Source organism: Heterodontus francisci, unplaced genomic scaffold, assembly GCF_036365525.1.
Source record: "Heterodontus francisci isolate sHetFra1 unplaced genomic scaffold, sHetFra1.hap1 HAP1_SCAFFOLD_59, whole genome shotgun sequence".
Lineage (NCBI taxonomy): Eukaryota > Metazoa > Chordata > Chondrichthyes > Heterodontiformes > Heterodontidae > Heterodontus > Heterodontus francisci.
The window spans coordinates 7,300,884-7,316,162 of NW_027140758.1; positions in this window are offsets into that span (position 1 = coordinate 7,300,884).

Below are 15,279 nucleotides of genomic sequence, written 5' to 3' on the forward strand. Positions count from 1 at the left end.
TTTTAAATATCACAACAGAGCTGAGCGGGGATGAGCGCAGCCTCAGCTGCACCGAGTCTCAGGGGCTCTCAGGACCCCAATCAGAGCCACCAAGCCTGGCGGACGTGCAGCGAGGACCCCGGGGGAGGGAGGGTGCACCATTAAAGTGATGGTGCATCACCTCCCCCATCCTCGCCGCCACTTCCCGGTTTCTTCTCCCGTTTATCTCAACATTAAGAAGACGCTTTTGCTCTGGACTACACTGGTTATAAAGTAAGACCCAACTTTGTCTCTGAAAGTGATGAATAGCAGCAACAACAGCAGAATCCAACCCCTGCAGTTACATGTGAACTTGCTGATGTTGCAGCAGATTGAATGACTGAGTGAATCCCTTCCCACACACATGGCAGGGGAACGGCCTCTCCCCAGAGTGAGTGTGTTGGTGTTTCAGCAGATCATTACTGCTTTTAAAGCTCTTCTCACAGTCAGGACATTGAAAAGGTCTCTGATCAGTGTGAACAACTTGATGTTCAGTGAGGTTGGATGACTGACTGAACCCCTTCCCACACACGGAGCAGGTGAATGATCTCTCCCCAATGTGAACTCACTGGTGTTTCAGCAGGTTGACTCTGGCTGGGTTCAGTTCTACACTCACTGGTTCCCCTCTCTCTCCTCCGCTGAAGGTGCTGATTCTGACTGTATGTACGTGCTCTCTCCCCCTCCGACCCTCCCTGTCCAATGTAGTATCTCCCAGTTTTGGTGATGTGCTCTCCCTGACCTGTCTCCATTTCTCCTTCTTATACAGACTTGCCCTGACTGTCACTATTTCATAGAATCAAACAGCACAGAAGGAGGCCAATCGGTCTTTTGTGCCTGTGCTGAATCTGTGAAAAAAATGATGCAATTAGTCCAACCCCCTGCCTATTTCCCCATAGTCCTGGAGAAATTCACTTTGAAATATTTGTCCAATTCCTTTATGAAAGTTATAATTTGAATCTGTTTTCACCACCCTGTCAGACAATTCATTCCAAATCCGAATCAGTTACTGGGTAAAAAGATCTCTCCACACCTCCCCTTGACATTTTTGGCCAACAATCCCAGCTTCACCACCCTGTCCAGAGAACTGAAACCCCTCATCTCTGGTATCATTCTCGTAAATCTCCTCTGAACTGTCTCAAAAGCTTTGATGTCCTTTCTGAAACCTGGTGCCCAGAACTGGACACATTACTGTTGCTGAGATCGAGCCAGCGACGCCCACATCCCACGAACGGATAAAAAAACGCTCCCTGCTAAATCCCCAATTCTTATCCATTTACAGACGCTCCTTGCCCAGTCCCCAAATCTTATTCATTTAGAGACGCTCCCTGCCCAATCCCCAATTCCTATCCATTTCAGACGCTCTCTGACCAGTTGACCTTGCTGGCGGGCAGTTTCGGGAAGCCTCACAGGGAAAAGCTTCACCGCCACCCGCAGGGACACAAACGGGATTGTTCCATCCTATTGTGGCCTTGACGCCCTGCTCCAGCTGTGTGCACCGGCTACGGGCGCGGTCTCCCTGCACTTTGTGAATATTCTGCTCCAGCTGCAGATGGAGCTCAGCCACTACCGCGCCTGCTCCTTATCAGAGACAAGGCAAATTCTGGAGCGCAGAGCATTCTGGGTACCACAACTGTCATTAATGCCAATCTCTGACATGATAATCAGGTTTTATTTCCTACATTTCATTTCCTGGTATGTTAGTGCGTGTTTTCTTTTGCACCTGTCAGTGCCTGGGAGGAGAGAGTCAGCTTCACTTTGTAGCCGTGAATTTCTGGTGTGAGAATGTGGGTTTTTACTCTGTATGTTTCAGTTTTTGGTTTCTGACTGTTTCTGCTATTGCTATGTGAGTTAACTTTCTGGAAAGAGATGCAGTGGTTTTTGTCGATGTTCATCCCAAGCAGCTCGGTAACACAGGAGTCTGTGCTCTACGGGCTATTCCCAGGGACGCACACCGAGACAAACATCAACTGCTGCTGGAGGACTATCATTTCGGTGAAAGATGCCCTTTGGTCTGCCCGAAACTTGCTGGTCTTCCAGCGAAAAGAGTTGTCCACCACCGAATGTTGCAGACTGGCACATTCCAAGGTCCAGGACTACGTGCTGAGGGACGCACTAAAGCTTGGGGCAGCCGCAGCAAAGGCTCAATGGGGAAAGACTACAGTGTAAGGTCCCCCCACCAAGCTGAACTGAGGGGCTGGATCCATGGGAAATCCCTCGAACTGTATCGGAGAAATTTTGTGTGTGTAAATGTAAAAATGTATATGGTATGACAATGAAATGGAAGGGTTGTCAGGCAACTCATGATTGTACAGAAGGTAACTGATCACCTTTGCACTGTTTGTATTTTTTGAATTGATGCTGTTTTAAACTGTTTGGGAATGTAATTTTTACAGATTTTTATGAATAAATTATATTTTGGAAATAAAAAAAAAGTGAGTTTCACCACATATCTTTCAACAACTTGTATGTGAACATCAGCTTTTGTCCAGATCTATCAGTTTCTGATATAGAGTCATAGAGTTATACTGCACAGAAACAGGCCCTTCAGCCCATTGTGTCTGTGCTGGCCATCAAGCACCTAACTATTCTCATCCCATTTTCCAGTATTTAGCCCATAGCCTTGTATGCTATAGCATTTCAAGTGCTCATCTAAATACTTCTTAAAGGTTGTGAGGGTTCCGGCCTCTACCACCTCTTCAGGGAGTGCGTTCCAGATTCCAACCACCCTCTGGGTAAAAATTTTTTCCTCAAATCCCATCTAAACCTACTGCCCCTAACCTTAAATCTATGCCACCTGGTTATTGACCCCTCCGCTAAGGTAAAACGTTTCTTCCTATCTAACCCATCAATGCCCCTCATAATTTTGTAAACCTCAATCTTATCTCCCCTCAGCCTTCTCTGCTCTAAGGAAAACAACCCTCGCCTTTTCAGTCTCTCTTCATAGCTGAAATGCTCCAGCCCAGGCAACATCCTGGTGACACTCTTCTGCACCCTCTCCAGTGCAATCACATCCTTCCTATAGTGTGGTGCCCAGAACAGTACACAGTACTCCAGCTGTGGCCTAACTAGCATTTTATACAGCTCCGTCATAACCTCCCTGCTCTTATATTCTCTGCCTCGGACGATCGATATTGGCCTGTAATCTAAGGCTTTCCTCCTCACTATTTACGACACCACCAATTTTCGTGTCATGTGTGAGAAAGGGTTTGATTCTATCCCTATCAGTATCCGTTACATGCATGTGTTTTTAATCTGCACCCCCTCTGTTTTATTCTCTGTACTTGTCAGCCTCTTGTAGGTGAGTCTGTGTTTTGCTCTTTATCTCTCAGTCTTCGAAGTATGAGCCTGGGTTTGTACCTAATTTTCTTTGTACCTTGCAGGATGGATATTGAAGAGAGGTTTTTACACATTAACTGCCAAATCCTGATAAGTGATTTTTGGGTTTCACACAGTATCTGTCAGTTTCTTGTCTCGGCCTGTTGTTTTAATCTGTCCCTGGCATTTGCTGGTTTGTTAGTGTTGGGTTTACACTGAACCTGTCAGTTTCTCATCTGCGAATGTTGGTTTCACTTTGTATAGAATCATAGATCACAGAATACTTACAGCACAAAAGGAGGGATTCAGCTCATCGTGCTTGTGCTGCCTCTCTGCACAAGCAACTCAGCTCATGCCACATCCTCATGTATTCCATGAAAACCTGATTTTTTTTTCCCTTCAGATAATTATCATATATCCTTTTGAAAGCTATGGTTGAATCTTCCTCCGTCACACTCTCAGGCAGTACATATCAGATCTTAACCATTTGCTGCATAAAAAAGGTTTTTCCTCATGTTGCCTTTGGTTCTTTTCCCATTCACCTTAAATCGGTGTCCTCTGCTTACTCAGCCATGAGTAATATTTCCCATTGCTTTCTCAGCACTGATGGATTGTGAGGTGGGAGACAGCTAGAAGTCCCACTGAGCTGCACTGACCCCCAGCTGAAAAAGAAATGAGATAAAGTTCAATCTTTCACAGCGAGATGCTGCAGAGAGTTAAGAGTCCCGAATGAAAGAGAGCGTTTCTCATACTGTTGTTGAATTTCATTTCATACACTCCTTGTACTCTCTGCTGATGAAGCCTAAAAAATGGAAAAACTAAATGGCGCTCAAACTCACAACCCTGAGATTGAAAGCCCCATGATCGACAGACTGAACTGAATATGTCACTTCTATTGTACCTCTGTTTGGATGGATGCAACTGTATGCTCCAATGCAAGGGCAGCTTTCAAATCCTCCCATGGGTCCACACGTCAGACTAAGTTCCATGTTGTAAACTCAAGCAAAGGAAATCTGCTCACTTCCAAAACTATCTGCAAATTGAAGCTGATTACGATCAACATCATCAGAGGTCAGAACTACCTGGTGAAAGAAGACTCCCTGAAGCAGGATCCACAATTATTCAAAGGCATCGACAAAGTGAAAAACAAGAAAATCGATGAGTCAATCCAAGCTAAACAGAAACACTGAAGAATTCCATTCCAGACCAGAACACAATTAGAGGCATTTTTTGTATTCAAAGCTGGGCATTAGTATTTAATAGTTGATATATAATTTTGAATATATTTGAATTTCTTTATTCATTTGGCACTGCTGAACATGAAACAGTCTTAAATCATTTATTTTTTTTTTTGTAAAATCTGACTTACCAGATTAAAATATTAGATCAAGGGAGAAATTTCAAAGATTACTGGACCAGTAATCCAGAGGCCTGGACTCAAGATCCAGTGACAGCCAGTACGTCAAGGCGGGAAACACTCCGCACTAGTCTGCAGTGAGCGATTCCATCGAAGGTAGAGCACAATCTCTTTAATATAAGAATGTATATTTTATAATAATTAATCACTCAAGACCTTCCTGGTCTCTGCATCTCACCTGCTCTCTGGATAAACTTGCAGAAAGTATTTCAACCTGCAAAGCAGGAGTCTAGGGAATGTATAATGATATTTTCTAGCCTTAGGGCAATATTTTAATCAATACAGTGTGGCACAACCTGTCTGGGCACAACTCCATGACTTTCTCTTTAACTAGTGACCTCACAATCACTAACTTCTATGGTAACAATCTTCAGCTCATCACCTCCGGTACGTAGCTCTAATCTTAATGTACATTTAAACAACCTTTCAAGTCCAGTTACAGTTTTTGTTGCCTTACCTGCACAAGCTTAAAAAGTGAAAAACGGAAGCAAGTTTAACTGAACATTCTGGTGGTCAGTTCGGGCACGGGAAAAAAATGAAAGGACTCGGACCAGGTCGGATGTGGTGCTGTCAGGCTTGGGTCGGGTTTCATTTGCTGACCCGAGCAGGCCTTTAGTTACTGTTGCAACCTGATATTCCCACTTGACAATCTGTATATTTTGTTCATTTCAATTTTGTCGACAAGCTCTTTGAATCCAGTTCCCCGGTCCTCAAGCAGGCTCAGTTTGGAAATCAATTCCGCTTTCTGGAAGACTGAAAGCAATCGATGACCTTAAACTAAAAATGGCAACAGAGAAGGCCTCATCTGAGATTTGAACCCAGGACCTCTCACATATTAATCACTTATATACCCAAAGCAAGAATCATACCCCTCGACCAACGAGCCACCGTTGGCATGGTTTCTATTGGCTATTGTGGAATTTCACTGGCACCCACAGCCGATCATGCATTTTTTTCAGATCAAAACAATATCCTACAAAGCTGAAATAAAAACAGAAAGTGCTGGAAATACTCAGCACCTCTGACAGCATCTGTGGAGAGAGAAACAGAGTTAACATTTCAGGGTTTTCACCTTTTGTTTGAGCCATCTTTTCAGACTGCTTCTGTCCATCCAATCTCACTTTTTACTCTATCCACATTCTAAGGGTGGTGCAGTGGTGAGCACTGTAGCTTCACAACTTCAATGACCCCGATTCAGTTCTGTATACTGCTTGTGTGGAGTTTGCAAGTTGTTTATGTGGGCTTCCACAAGGTACTCTGGTTTCCTCCCACAACAAAAGACTTGTGGGTTGATAGATAAGTTGACTGTTGTAAATTGGCCCCAGGGTAGGTGATAGGAGAAATGTGGGGATGTGGTAGGGAATTCTGGGTTAACATAGGATTAGTATAAATGGGTGGTTGATGGTCAGTGCAGACTCAGTGGGCCAAAGGGCCTAGATCAGTGCTGTATATCTCGATAACAATTCTCGAAGCAAATGCATTTTTCATGAATTCCTCATTTCTTTTATTAACGACAATTTTATATTTCCGGCCCTTGCTTCATACGATACCACAAGTGGAATCATGTTTCCATCAACCCGATCAAACCCCTTCACTATTTCCTCATATTGCAATGTTTCTTTCACCCTGACAGACTGTGGAGTTTCTGCTGCTTGATTGCAGTTCTTGCTTCCCGCCAGTAGATGTCACCTCACTCCAATATAGTGAAGTTTACAAATCTGAGAGAGACACAACAGGAAATAATTGTTCACATTATCGTGAATGCGTGGGATTTAGAAATACTAGGAGTGGAGACGAGTTATTATTGAATTTGTCAAACCAAACATATGTTATAATGTTGTGTTAAATCTGTCACTCTGTTGTCTTGATTCTGAGAGTGACATAGACTCATCGAGTCATTGGGTCATTTGTGGTATAGAAGGAGGCCATTCGCCCCATCGAGTACAGGCCAGCTCTCCATGGAGCGATCCAGTCAGTCCCACTCGTCTGCTCGATCCCCCTAGCCCTGTAAATTTATTTCCTTCAAATGCCCATCGAAATTCCTTTTGTAACCAACGATTGTCTCCACTTCCCCCGCCCTCGGGGGCAGCGAGTGACAGATCATTACCAATCACTGTGTAAAAAAGCTGTTCCGCACATTCCCCCTGCGTCTCTTGTCCAAAACCTTCAATCTGAATCCCCTAGTCCGTGTACCAATAGTTAATGGGAACAATTTTTCCTTGCCAACTTATCTAAAACTGTCAGAGCCTTCGACACCTCTATCCATTCTCCCCTCAATCTCCTTTGATACAGGCAGAAAAAACCCTGTTTTTCTAACCTAACCTTGAAACTAAAACCCTCCATCCCTGGAACTATTCTGGTAAATCTCCTCTGCATCCTCTCAATAATCCGCACATCCTTTCGAAAGATTGGTGAGCAGATCTGAATGCAACACTCCAATTGGGGCCGAACCAGAGTTCAGCATAACAACCCTGCTTTTGTACTCAATGTCTCTATTTATAAAGCCCAAGATCCCACATGCTTTGCTAACCACTCTCGCAATATGTCTTGCCAACTTCAAAGAATGATGGACATGTACTCCAGGTCCCTCTATTCCAGCACACTCTTCAGAACTGTAGCATTGAGAATATATTGCCTCTCCCTATTTCTTCTGCTAAAATGCATCACCTCACATTTGTCACTATTAAATTCTATCTGCCACCTGTCTGCCCATCCTACTAGCCGATAACTATCCTGTTTCAGGCAGTTCATATCATCCTCACTGTTTGCCACTCCTCCAAGTTTGGTGTCATCGGCATATTTTGAGATTCTACTCGATATTCCAAGATCCAAGTCATTAATCTGTAGCAAAAAAAAGCAATGGTTCTAGCACTGACCCTTGGGGAACACCACTGTCGACTATCCTCCGGTCTGACCAAGAACCATTTCATATGACTCGCTGTTTTCTGTCCTTAAACCAATTTCCTATCCAAATGGACACTGACCCTCCTAATCCATGAACCTCAATTTTGTTAACCACCCTTTTATGTGGTACTTTATAAAATGCTTTTGTAAAATCCATATAAACAACATCCACTGCATTCCCTTCATCAACTTTCTCAGATAGTTTATCAAAAAATGCAGTTAGATTCATCAAGCATGAACTTCCATTTATAAATCCATGCCCACTCTCCTTCATTAACTCAAACCTCTCCAAATGACTTGATTTTTTCCCTGACCTGTTGGTCTTGTGCTTACAGCAAGCTCACCACAGAGCATGTATTTGGCAATGTGACTGTCATTCATTTGGCCCAGTCAACAGAGCCGCCTCTGACTCAAGAGGGCAAACATGCTGCGGATCCCTGCACGCTGGTGTACTTCCTCATTCGGCACTCTGTCCTGCCAGGAGATGCCCAATATCCATCTGAGGCAGTGGAGGTGGAAGCTGTTCAGCTGCTTTTCTTGGCTTGTATAAGTTGTTGATGCTTCTCTACTATAAAGGAGGGTGCTGAGAACACAAGCCTGGTACACATGGAGTTTTGTATTTTCGGTCAGTTTGCTGTCGGTTCACACCCGTCTTCTCAACTTTGACATGACAGCTGCAGCATTGGCAATCCTGGTGCTGATTTCAGCATCAAGGGACAGATTGCTGGTGATTGTTGATCCAAGGTATGTGAAGCTGTTGTCAACCTCCAAAGTGAGCTGGTCAATGTTGATAGAAAGTGGAGTCTCTACGTCCAAATCTCTACGTCCAAGTGGAGTCTTGCCAAGATGAACAGCTTGTCGTCAGCTCTGATATACAGGTGAACACCCCCATCTGAGTCACTGATAGTGTACAATAGCAGCATGGAGAAGAATACACCAATTATAAAGGATGTGATAACTAGACAGTTAGAAAATAATGATATGATTGGGCAGAGTCAACATAGATTTATGAAAAGGAAAACAGGCTTGAAAAAACCCGTTGAGTTTTTTGAGGATGTTCCCTGTGGAACAGATAAAGGAGAACCAGTGGATGCTTTGGTAATGTCCCACACAGGAGGTGAGTAAACAAAATTAGAGCACATAGGATTGGGGATAATATACTGGTGTGGATTGAGAATTGGTTAACAGAACGAAAACAGAGAGCAGGAATAACGGGTCCTCCTCAGGATGGCAGGCTGTTACTATTGGGGTACTGCAAGGATCAGTGTTGGAGCCACAGCTGTTGACATCCGAAATAAATGATTTGGATGTGGGGATTAAATGTAATATTTCCAAGTTTGCAGATGACACAAAGCTCGGTGAAGTATGAGCTGTGAGAAGGATGCAGAGAGGCTTCCAGGGAACCTGGAGAGGCTAAGTGAATGGGAAAGAACATGGTAGATGGAATATAATGTGAATAAGTGTGAATACGTGCAGTTGGCTGCCATGTGACCAGATTTGCCACAGGTGCGGCAAACTCTGGGCTGCCCAGCGTAGACCAAGAAGCCTAGATACCGGAAACCCCTCCACTTCCACTTTGGTGGAGTAAACAGAAAGACAGAGTATTTCTTAAATCGTGAGAGGTTGGGAAGTGTTGATGTCCAAAGGGACCTGGGTGTCCTTGTTCATGAGACACTAAAAGCTCTTGTGCAGGTGCAGCAATCAATTAGGAAGGCAAATGGTATGTTGGCCTTCACACGAGGGGTCTTGAGTACGGGAGTAAAGATGTCTTGTTGCAATTGTATAGAGCCTTGGTGAAACCGCGCTGGAGTATTGTGTATAGTTTGGTCTCCTCATCTAAGGAAGGATATACTTGCCATAGAGGGAGTGAAACAGAGGGTCACCAGACTAATCCCTGGGATGGTGGGACTGAAACTGGGCCTGTATTCCTTAAAGTTTCGAAGAATGAGAGGTGATCTCATTGAAACTGATAAAATTCTTCCAGGGTGTGACAGTGTGGATGTAGATAGGATGTTTGCCCTGGTTGGTGAGTCTAAAATCAGGGGACCAAGTCTCAGAATAAGGAGTAGGCCATTTAAAACTGAGATAGGGTTGAATTTCTGCACTCAGACGGTGGTGAATCATTGGAATTTTCTACCCCAGAGAGCTGTGGCAGTTCAATCATTGAGCATGTTCAAGACAGAAATTGTTAGAAATCTTGATACTCATGACATCAAGGGATATGGGGATAGCACGGGAAAGGGGCAGATGGAGGTAGATGATCAGCCATGATCATCAGGCTCGACGGGCTGAATGGCCTACTCCTATGTTCCTCTGTTCCTAAGAGAGTTGGCGCCAGCGCGCAGCCCTGCTTTACCCCACTGCTGATCTTGAAAGTGTCTGATGTTGCTCCATTGTAACTGATGGAACTGTGCATGTTCTCGTGGAAAGAAGAGATGATGCCCAAGAGTTCAGGAGGGCAGCCGAGTTTCCATCGCAGTTTGAAGAGTCAGTCTCTGCTGACAAGATCAAAGGCCTTGGTGATGACATTCAAAATATGTGCGGCTCTGTGGCGCAATAGATAGCGTGTTGGACTTCCAAATAATGATAAAGAAGGCATTCAAAGGTTGTGGATTCAAATCCCACCAGAGTCAGATTTTGGACCAGAGACAGAAGAGCACAACGGAACAGAGAGTTAACAAGTGTGTCAAAAGCACCGACTCAGAGACAGAGCGAGAGAGAGAGGAGCACGGCAGGAGCGGAGCAGGGGTAAAAAAATCAAGGAGTGACATCACAATGGAGAGTGAGAGCAGGGAAACAGAGAGCCGCTGGGGTGAGTTTCCAGGATTTGGTTCTTGCTTCGGTGCAGTGGAAGGAGCTGTTTGGTGAGGATCTGGTAAGCTGTGACATCACAGACAAGCAGGTAGTTGATTGGTTTGGAAAAAGCTGCATGTTTGATGAGTATCTGCTAAGTGATTAAGGTCCATTTTAGTCCTAATGTTTAAAATAGTAAACAAACTAGGAGTAAGCTTAATAAAATATACAATAAAATAAACAATTGAATAAAATAATTAAGTAGTTAATTGAAACACGTTAAGGATGACAGGACAGGTGATGTGTCACAGCTGCAGCATGTGGGAGCTCCTGGATGCCAGTGTGATCCAGAGCAAACACATCTGCAGCAAGTGTAGTATCTGTTCTTATCAGTGCTTATTTGATTGAGAAGAGACCATGATCATTGCCTTTTGATCCTGGGGGAACTTTGAGTAAAATGGCGATAACCAGTTTTTGAGTTTCGGGCCAGGGAGTGCGCAACACTGTTCGGGTGGTCGTGAAGGACAAGGAAGGAGATGCACCGGTCGATCGCACCTTCTTCATCAAGAAAATTCTCTTCGATTGCTGTGGATTTCAAGCGACGGACGTCTTCTGCCTGCAGGATTTACCCAGCAGTGGATACTTCGACGTGACGTTCCGGAACGTGGCGGGATGCATCAAGTTTCTGAAGGCGTTCAAGGAGAAAGGGAATCGGGCGCCACTGTCGATCCTCACAGCGGAGCCGCTCTTCACGCTTCCGTCACAACGGGACCGGGTGGTGACGATTCACCTCTACAACCCCCATGTTCCGGTGGTGGATGTACTCACCTTTCTCGCCAGGTACGTCGAGGTGGCCGGCAGCAGCACTGATGTCAAGGACCCCTTTGGGATCTGGACCAGCAAGCGGCAGATCAAGGTGACCTTGAAGGTAGATCCCAGTGGAGCCATCATCCACCCTCCCTCCAGCTTTGCTATCGGGGGAAGTAAAGGCTTCTTGGTCTACGCTGGGCAGCCCAGAGTTTGCCGCACCTGTGGCAAATCTGGTCACATGGCAGCCAACTGCAGCACGGTTGTTTGCAAGAACTGCAAGGAGGAAGGCCATCAGACCAAGGACTGTAAGCAGACTAAGTGTTGCAACTTGTGCGGTGCGGCAGGCCATCTCTACAAGACCTGCCCCAAACGTTGTCACAGCTATGCTCAGGCGGCAAGGTCCAAGGAATGGCCGGGCGAAGGTTCGACGAAGGCGTCCGCTGTTCGAAGGGAGACCAGCAACCTTCTCCGCAGTGAGGAACTTCAACCTGAGAAGGAAGTGGAGGCGGCTGAAACCAACGACCCAGCACCTACCCAGCGCCCGGAAACCCCTCCTCCACAGACAGAATCAATGGAGGAGGAGGCAGCAGATGGACAAACAGCTCAGTCGCAAGTGGTCCAGAGGAAAACCACAAAGAAAAAACATCCCAAAGCCACCACCCAAACCAGTGGCAAGAGGAGGCTCTCTTCTGAATCAGACTGCAACAACTCCTCTTCACTGGACGGGGAAATGCTGGAACGACAGCCCCTTCAAAAGAGGCGGCAGAACTCCGAGATGGATGATAGAGCATCCCAGCCCCCGGACACTGGAAGCTGTGATGGGCCCGGCGTGCCCCAACCCCAATGCCCCACACGTAACGACGTGGCCAATGCATCTCAGCTCCGGGACACCGGGAGCAAAGACACGTCTGGCGCACCTGAGATCCTGGAGACCGGGAGCTGTGATGTTTTCGAGGAGGAACAGATGGAAGCAGCTGAGGACAACCCAATGCTCTCTGCCTACAAGACCCCCCCCCCCCCCCGATGTCACCCGAGCGGCACAAACCCTGCATGAAAAATCAGGAGGGGTTTCTGAGCCCAACCAACGTGAAACTGCTTGCGCATACGATGGGTAAGCAGGAACATCCCGAAGGGGAAGGACTGGGACTAACGAGGACAAATGGTATGGGAAGCAACAACTAATTTTTAGTAAAAAATGTGTGTAAGAATTGCTTCCATTAATGTGCGTAGCATTAAATCTACTACGCGATGTGTTTCAACCTTGGATTACCTTGCCAAGGTCAAAGCTGACCTACTGTTTCTGCAGGAGTGTGGAATACCACACCTCAGCACCTACAGGCAGTGGTCGCGATGGTGGTCCCACGGGCCATCGATCTGGTCGGGGGGTAATGACTGCCGTTCCTCCGGCCTGGGTATTCTGCTGCGGGGAGGTAACTTCACCATCTCCGAAGTTAAGGAGTTGGTGGACGGCCGCCTCCTCGTAGCAGACGTGATGTACAACAACGCTCCGCTCCGGTTGATCAACGTGTACACCCCGGTACAACGCAGCGAGCGGCTGACCGTCTTCCAGCAGCTCCCACTGCTGGAGGCGGTGACTTCAACTGCATCATCGATGCGGCTGGACGATCCGGCAGTGACGACAGCAAACTGGACGCTCCGTCCAGATTCCTAATAGAAACAGTTAAAGATGCCAAACTGCACGACGTCTTCAGCAAACCTGCAGACGGAGCGCAGCGCAGATACACATGGTCAAGATCGGACGGGTCTGCCCGTTGCAGGATTGACTTCCTGTTTGTGTCCCGTGCTGTCACGGTCGGATCCACCGACGTCAAGCCGGTGTTCTTCTCCGACCACTGCCTCTTACTGGCCGACTGTCACTTGCAGGACGACCAGCGGGTTGGCAGAGGGACGTGGAAGCTCAATGCGACACTGCTGACCCCAGAGAACGTTGAGGAACTCAAAAGGGATTACAATGGTTGGAGGACCGTGAAACCCCTCTTTGAGTCTCCAGTTCACTGGTGGGAAGCGATTAAGGAGAACATCAAGAGGTTCTTCATCCACAAAGGTGTTCAGAAGGCGAGAGAGAGACAGAGGGAAGTGCCCCGACTCCAGAAAATTATGCAAAATCTACTCCGGTTGCAGTCAATGGGGGTCGAGGTCAAGGAGGACCTCCAAGAGGTGAAGAGCCAGCAGGCCTCGTTCTTTGCCAAGGAAGCCTCCAAGATCATCTTCCGGTCCAGAGTCCGCTCCATCGAGCAGGATGAGACGTGCTCGCGTTACTTCTTCCAAAAGGTACAGAGAGAGAGCTCTGTTATCAGCAGCCTGAAGGAAGAAGATGTCTCGGTAACGTCTTCGCAGTCCGACAGACTAAGGATCAGCAAATACTTTTATGCTGGGCTGTATGACGCGAAGCCCACAGACAGCAGAGCCTCCCAGTCCTTCCTGTCATCTATCACAGAGGTCTTAGATGACAGCAGGAGGGAGAGACTGGACAAGCCGCTAACTCTGGACGAGCTGACAAAGGCCGTCGAGTCTTTCGAGACGAGTAAAACTCCCGGGAGCGACGGCTTACCGGTCGAGTTGTACTCGGCCCTGGGGACTGGGTCGGCCCGGACCTGCTGGAAGTATACGAGAGTATGCTCCTGGCCGGCAGTATGTCAGAATCCATGAGAAAAGGCATCATCACCCTCAGTTACAAGCAGAAGGGGGAGAGGGCAGAAATCAGAAATTGGCGGCCCATCTCACTGCTTAATGTTGATTACAAGATTCTGTCCAAAGTCATAGCCAGTCGAGTCAAGTCTGCTCTGGAGTTGGTGATTCACCCCGATCAGACCTGTACTGTTCCCGGCAGGAAGATCTCTGATAGTCTCGCGCTACTCAGGGATACGATCGCCTACGTACGGGACAGGAGGGTGGACACCTGCCTCATCAGCCTGGACCAGGAGAAGGCTTTTGACAGGATATCGGACACCTACATGATGGACGTGCTTTCCAAAATGGGGTTTGGGGAGGGAATCTGCAATTGGATCCAACTGCTCTACACAAACATCAGTAGCGCAGTCTCAATCAACGGGTGGGAATCTGAAAGTTTCCCGATCAAATCTGGAGTCAGACAGGGCTGCCCTCTGTCCCCGGTCTTGTTTGTTTGCTGTATTGAACCCTTTGCTGAGTATATTAGGAAGGATGCGAGCATAAGAGGGGTGACAATCCCAGGCAGCGGAGGCACTCAGGTCAAAACCTCCCTGTACATGGATGACGTCACCGTTTCCTGCTGGATCCGCTGTCTGTGCGCAGACTGATGAGCATCTGCGACCAGTTCGAACTGGCCTCGGGAGCCAAAGTTAACCACGGCAAGAGCGAGGCCATGTTCTTTGGCAACTGGGCTGACCGATCCTTTGTCCCCTTCACCGTCAGGTCAGACTACCGGAAGGTGCTGGGGATATGGTTTGGAAGGGCCGGGGCGTGCACCAAAACATGGGAGGAGCGAGTAGCCAAGGTACGACAAAAGTTGGGCATGTGGGGGCAGCGATCTCTCTCCATTGTGGGTAAGAACCTGGTCATCGGGTGCGAGGCGCTCACGTTGTTGCTCTACGTGGCGCAGGTCTGGCCCATACCCCACTCCTGCGCCGTGGCAGTCACCCGAGCAATTTTCCGCTTCGTCTGGGGATCTAAAATGGACCGGGTCCAGAGGGACACGATGTTCAAATCTCTGGACAAGGGCAGGAAAAATGTACCCAACGTGGCCCTCATCCTGATGACCACCTTCGTGTGTGGCTGCATCAAGCTGTGTGTAGATCCCCAGTACGCAAACTCCAAGTGTCACTACGTGCTGAGGTTCTATCTGTCCCCGGTGTTGCGAAGGATGGGCCTGTTCACATTGCCGTGGAACGCTCCATGCAGTTGGGCGGTGCCGTACCACCTATCCTTCGTGGAGCAGTTTCTACGGGAAAACACCTTTGACCACCGGTCCATCAGGCAGTGGTCTTCACGGAATGTCCTCATGGCCCTACGGGAAAAGGAAA